The sequence below is a fragment of the Arachis duranensis genome, chromosome 10 (genome assembly GCF_000817695.3).
Source record: "Arachis duranensis cultivar V14167 chromosome 10, aradu.V14167.gnm2.J7QH, whole genome shotgun sequence".
NCBI lineage: Eukaryota > Viridiplantae > Streptophyta > Magnoliopsida > Fabales > Fabaceae > Arachis > Arachis duranensis.
This window is the reverse complement of record NC_029781.3, coordinates 31,807,857-31,814,357: the sequence shown is the minus strand read 5'-3', so window position 1 is coordinate 31,814,357 and position 6,501 is coordinate 31,807,857. Positions and strand designations below refer to the sequence as shown.

At 36.5% G+C, this 6,501-nt stretch overlaps 1 non-coding gene across 1 annotated transcript; it reads left to right on the top strand.

Annotated features, from left to right (window-relative positions):
- The first annotated feature begins 323 nt into the window (after positions 1 to 323).
- LOC127743489 (small nucleolar RNA R71) lies at positions 324 to 432 on the top strand. Its single transcript, XR_008004881.1, has one exon. It is a non-coding gene; the product is annotated as a small nucleolar RNA R71 (small nucleolar RNA).
- The last annotated feature ends 6,069 nt before the right edge of the window (positions 433 to 6,501 follow it).

Below are 6,501 nucleotides of genomic sequence, written 5' to 3'. Positions count from 1 at the left end.
CTCTTTAGTATTGTTGGATGCATTTTGCCATCCATTCAGACTTTGAGAAATCATGTTGACTTGCTGAGTCAACATTTTGTTCTCAGCCAATATGGTATTCAGAGCATCAATTTCAATAACTCCCTTCCTCTGAGGGGTCCCATTATTCACGGAATTCCTCTCAGAAGTGTACATGAATTGGTTATTTGCAACCATTTCAATAAGTTCCTGAGCTTCTGCATGCATTTTCTTTAGGTAAATGGATCCACCTGCAGAGTGGTCCAGTGACATCTTAGAGAACTCAGACAGACCATAATAGAATATATCTATCATGGTCCATTCTGAAATTATGTCAGAAGGACACTTTTTGGTCATCTGCTTGTATCTTTCCCAAGCTTCATAGAGGGATTCACCATCTTTTTGCTTGAAGGTTTGAACATCCACTCTAAGCTTGCTCAGCTTTTGAGGAGGAAAGAATTTAACCAAGAAGGCCGTGACCAGCTTATCCCAAGAGTCCAGGCTATCCTTAGGTTGTGAGTCCAACCAAGTTCTAGCTCTGTCTCTTACAACAAAAGGGAAAAGCATGAGCCTGTAGACTTAAGGATCTACTCTATTAGTCTCAACAGTCTCACAGATCTGCAAGAACTCAGTTAAAAACTGGTAGGGATCTTCTGATGGAAGTCCATGAAACTTACAGTTTTGTTGCATTAGAGCAACTAGTTGATGTTTCAGCTCAAAATTGTTTGTTCCAATGGCAGGAATTGAGATGCTTCTTCCATCAAACTTGGAAGTAGGTGTAGTATAATCACCAAGCATCCTCCTTGCATTGTTGTTGTTGGGTTCGGCTGCCATATCCTTGTTCAAAAATTTCAGTAAGGTTGTCTCTGAATTGTTGTAATTTAGCTTCTCTTAGTTTCCTCTTCAGAGTCCTCTCAGGTTCAGGATCAGCTTCAACAAGAATGCCTTTTTCCTTATTCCTGCTCATATGAGAAAGAAGAGAACAGAAAAAGAAGAGGAATCCTCTATGTCACAGTATAGAGATTCCTTTATGTTAGTAGAAGAAGAAAGGGAATAAGAGCGAAGAAGAATGAATAATCCAAACACAAGGTTGAGGATAGGGGCATAGATTTGAGATGAAGAGAAGTGTTAGTAAATGAATAAATAAATAGAATAAGATGAGAGATGGAGAAATTTTCGAAAATAATTTTTGAAAAGGAGTTAATGATTTTCAAAAATTAAGATAAGAAATAAAATTAAAATTAAAATTTAAAATAATTAATTAATTAAAAAGAATTTTTGAAAAAGAGGGAGGTATTTTCGAAAATTGGAGAGAGAAAAGTTGTTAGGTGGTTTTGAAAAAGATAAAAAAATAAACAACAGTTAATTGGTTAGTTTGAAAAAGATTTGAAAATTAAATTTGAAAAGATAAGAAGATAAGAAGATATTTTGAAATCAAATTTTTGAAAAAGATAAAATTTTTAAAAAAGATATGATAAAAAGATATGATTAAAAAGATATGGATGGAAAAGATTTAATTTTTAAAATTAAAATTAATTACTTGACTAACAAGAAACTAAAAGATATGATTCTAGAATTTAAAGATTGAACCTTTCTTAACAAGAAAGTAACAAACTTCAAATTTTTGAATCAATCATATTAATTGTTAGCATAATTTTTGAAAATAAAGATAAAACTAAGGAAAAGATTTTTTTTTGAAAAATATTTTAAAGGATTTTCGTAAATTAATAAGGAAAATGAATAAGATTTAATTTTTGAAAAAGTTTTGAAAAGATAAGATTTTTAAAAATTGAAAATTTGACTTGACTTACAAGAAACAACTAATTTTAAAAATTTTTGACTAAGTCAACCCAAATTTTCAAAATTTTGAGAGAAAAAAGGAAAAGATATTTTTTTTATTTTTGAATTTTTAATTATGAGAGAGAAAAACACAAATATGACCCAAAACATGGAAATTTTGGATCAAAACCAATGATGCATGCAAGAACACTATGAATGTCAAGATGAACACCAAGAACACTTTGAAGATCATGATGAACATCAAGAACATATTTTTTTAAAAAAAAATTATGCAAAGAAAACATGTAAGACACCAAACTTAGAAATCTTTCATGTTTAGACACTATGAATGCAAAAATGCACATGAAAAACATCATACAACGCAAAACAAGAAAATTTAAAGATCAAACAAGAAGACTTACCAAGAACAACTTGAAAATCATGAAGAACACTATGAATGCATGAATTTTTGAAAAATGCAAGAACAAGATGAATATGCAATTGACACCAAACTTAAAAATTGACTCAAGACTCAAACAAAAAACACAAAATTTTTATTTTTTTATTTTATTTTTTTGGATTTTATTTTATATTTTTTCGAAAAACATATAGGAAAAAGAAAATAAGAAATTCAAAATTTTTTAAGAAGAATTCCAGGAATCTTTCAATGTTAACCTAAAGCTCCAATCCAAGGGTTGGACATGGCTTAATAGCCAGCCAGCTTTAGGATGGCATTACATGCATTGAGGTGATTAGTTGAAGTCTCATTCCAAAAGGATTTGGATATGGCTTTTCAGCCAGCTAGGATTCAACATGCTTCATGAAACTCTAGAATCCATTCTTAAAAATTCTGAAGCCATCGAATAATTTATTTTTAATTAATTTTTTTCGAAAATAGGGATAAATTTTTTGAAAATAAAATAAAAAGAAAATTACCTAATCTGAGCAACAAGATGAACCGTCAGTTGTCCAAACTCGAACAATCCCCGACAACGGTGCCAAAAACTTGGTGCATGAAATTGTGATCATCAACAATGGCTCTAATAACTTGGAAGCGCTCTCAAACGTGAATCATACTTAGTCACAACTCCGCACAACTAACCAGCAAGTGCACTGGGTCGTCCAAGTAATACCTTACGTGAGTAAGGGTCGATCCCACGGAGATTGTTGCTATGAAGCAAGCTATGGTCATCTTGTAAATCTCAGTCAGGCAGATTATAAAAGGTTATGGAATTTTCGAATAATAATAATAAATAAACAGAAAATAAAGATAAAGTTACTCATGTAAATCATTGGCGGGAATATCAAATAAGTGTATGGAGATGCTGTGTTCCTTTTGGATCTCTGCTTTTCTATTGTTTTCATCCAATCCTTCTTATTCTTTTCCATGGCAAGCTGTATGTAGGGCATCACCGTTGTCAGTGGCTACATCCCATCCTCTCAGTGAAAAAGGTCCAAATGCTCTTGTCACAACATGGCTAATCATCTGTCGGTTCTCGATCATGTCGGAATAAGATCCATTGATCCTTTTGCGTCTATCACTACGCCCAACAATCACGAATTTGAAGCTCGTCACAGCCATTCAATCCCTGAATCCTACTCGAAATACCACAGATAAGGTTTAGACTTTTCGGATTCTCATGAATGCCGCCATCAATTCTAGCTTATACCACGAAGACTCTGATCTCACGGAATGGAAGGCTCGGTTGTCAGGCGAGGGCAACCATGCATCGTGCATCAGGAATCCAAGAGATACATACTCTAGCTTTCGCTTGTAGAACGGAAGTGGTTGTCAGGCACGCGTTCATAGGGACGGATGATGATGAGTGTCACGGATCATCACATCCATCAGGTTGAAGTACGAGCAGTATCTTAGAACAGGAATAAGATTGAATTTGAATAAAAGATAGTAGTAATTGCATTAAAACTCGAGGTACAGCAGAGCTCCACACCCTCAATCTGTGGTGTGTAGAAACTCCACCGTTGAAAATACATAAGTGATGAAGGTTCAGGCATGGCCGAATGGCCAGCTCCCAAAACATGATCAATAGTCTCCTAAGATGAATAATAAATTAAAACCGAGACCTAAGATGTAACGTGGTCAAAAGACACTGAATACAATAGTAAAATGTCCTATTTATACTAGTCTAGCTACTAGGGTTTACAGAAGTAAGTAATTGATGCAGAAATCCACTCCCGAGGCCCACTTGGTGTGTGCTTGGGTTGAGCTTGAGTTTTACATGTGCAGAGGCTTCTTTTGGAGTTGAACGCCAAGTTGTAACGTGTTTTTGGCGTTCAACTCTGCTTCGTGACGTGTTTCTGGTGTTTGACTCCAGAATGCAGCATGGAACTAGCGTTGAGTGCCAGTTTACATCATCTAATCACGAATAAAGTATGGACTATTAGATATTTCTGGAAAGCTCCGGATGTCTACTTTCCAAAGCCATTGAGAGCGCGCCATTTGGATTTCTTTAGCTCCAGAAAATTCATTTGGAGTGCAGGGAGGTCAGAATCCAACAGCATCAGCAATCCTTTGTCAGCCTTTTATCAGAGTTTTGCTCAGGTCCCTCAATTTTAGCCAGAAAATACCTGAAATTACAGAAAAACACACAAACTCATAGTAAAGTCCAGAAATGTGAATTTAGCATAAAAACTAATGAAAACATCCCTAAAAGTAACTATATCCTATTAAAAACTACCTAAAAACAATGCCAAAGAGCGTATAAATTATCCGCTCATCAATATTCCTGAATTTCCACCTCAGAGGGAAATTGAATTTACGATTGAATTGGTGTCGGGAGCCGGACCAGTGTCGATTGCACTGTATAGAATGGCTCCGATAGAGCTGGCTGAATTAAAGGCTTGGTTGGAGGAGCTTCTGAACAAGAGATTCATTCGACCGAGTGTATCACCGTGGGGAGAGCCAATTTTGTTGGTGAAGAAGAAGGATGGAGGAATGCGACTGTGTGTGGATTACCGACAGTTGATCAAAGTGACTATGAAAAACAAGTACCCGCTGCCAAGGATAGATGACCTGATGGATGAACTGTATGGAGCTGGAGTGTTTTCCAAGATTGATTTAAGATCCAGTTTGGTGCACGAAATTACAATCACACTTTTGCAATCCCGCACAACTAACCAGCAAGTGCACTGGGTCGTCCAAGTAATACCTTACGTGAGTAAGGGTCGATCCCACGGAGATTGTCGGCTTGAAGCAAGCTATGGTTATCTTGTAACTCTTAGTCAGGATATTAATAATTCTCAGGTTTAATTATGAAAAGTAGAAGAACATGAAATAAATACTTGTTTTGCAGTAATGGAGAACAGACTGAGGTTTTGGAGATGCTCTATCTTCTGAATCTCTACTTTTCTACTGTCTTCTTCTTCAAGCACGCAAGGCTCCTTCCATGGCAAGCTGTATGTAGGGTTTCACCGTTGTTAATGGCTACCTCCCATCCTCTCAGTGAAAATGTTCAACGCGCTCTGTCACAGCACGGTTAATCATCTGTCGGTTCTCAATCAGGTTGGAATAGAATCCATTGATTCTTTTGCGTCTGTCACTAACGCCAGCCTTCAGGAGTTTGAAGCTTGTCACAGTCATTCAATCCTTGAATCCTACTCAGAATACTACAGACAAGGTTTAGACATTCCAATTCTCTTGAATGCCGCCATCAATTCTAGCTTATACCACGAAGATTCCGATTAAGGGATCCAAGAGATATCCACTCAATCTAAGATAGAACGGAGGTGGTTGTCAGGCACACGTTCATAGGTGAGAATGATGATGAGAATCACGGATCATCATATTCATCAAGTTGAGGAACAGGTGATATCTTAGAATAGAAGCAAGCGTGATTGAATGAAAAACAGTAGTAATTGCATTAATCCATCAAGACACAGCAGAGCTCCTCACCCCCAACCATGGGGTTTAGAGACTCATGCCATAGAAGATACAATAAGAAACGTGTAAAGTGTCATGAGGTGAAGATACAATGTCAAAAGATCCTATTAATAGTGAACTAGTAACCTAGGGTATACAGAAATGAGTAAATGACGTAAAAATCCACTTTCGGGGTCCACTTGGTGTGTGCTTGGGCTGAGCATTGAAGCTTTCATGTGTGGAGACTTTTTCTGGAGTTAAACGCCAGCTTTTATGCCAGTTTGGGCGTTTAACTCCAATTTTTGTGCCAGTTCCGGCGTTAAACGCCGGGAATTCTGAAGCTGATTTGCAACGCCGGTTTGGGCCATCAAATCTCGGGCAAAGTATGAACTATTATACATTGCTGGAAAGCCCAGGATGTCTACTTTCCAACGCAATTAAGAGCGTGCCAATTGGGCTTCTGTAGCTCTGGAAAATCAACTTCGAGTGCAGGGAGGTCAGAATCCCAACAGCATCTGCAGTCCTTTTCAACCTCTGAATCAGATTTTTGCTCAGGTCCCTCAATTTCAGCCAGAAAATACCTGAAATCACAGAAAAACACACAAACTCATAGTAAAGCCCAGAAAATTGAATTTTAAATAAAAACTAATAAAAACATACTAAAAACTAACTAAAATGTACTACAAACATACTAAAAATAGTGCCAAAAAGCGTATAAATTATCCGCTCATCACAACACCAAACTTAAATTGTTGCTTGTCCCCAAACAACTGAAAATCAAATAGGATAAAAAGAAGAGAACATACTATAGACTCCAAAATATCAATGAAACTTAGCTCCAATTA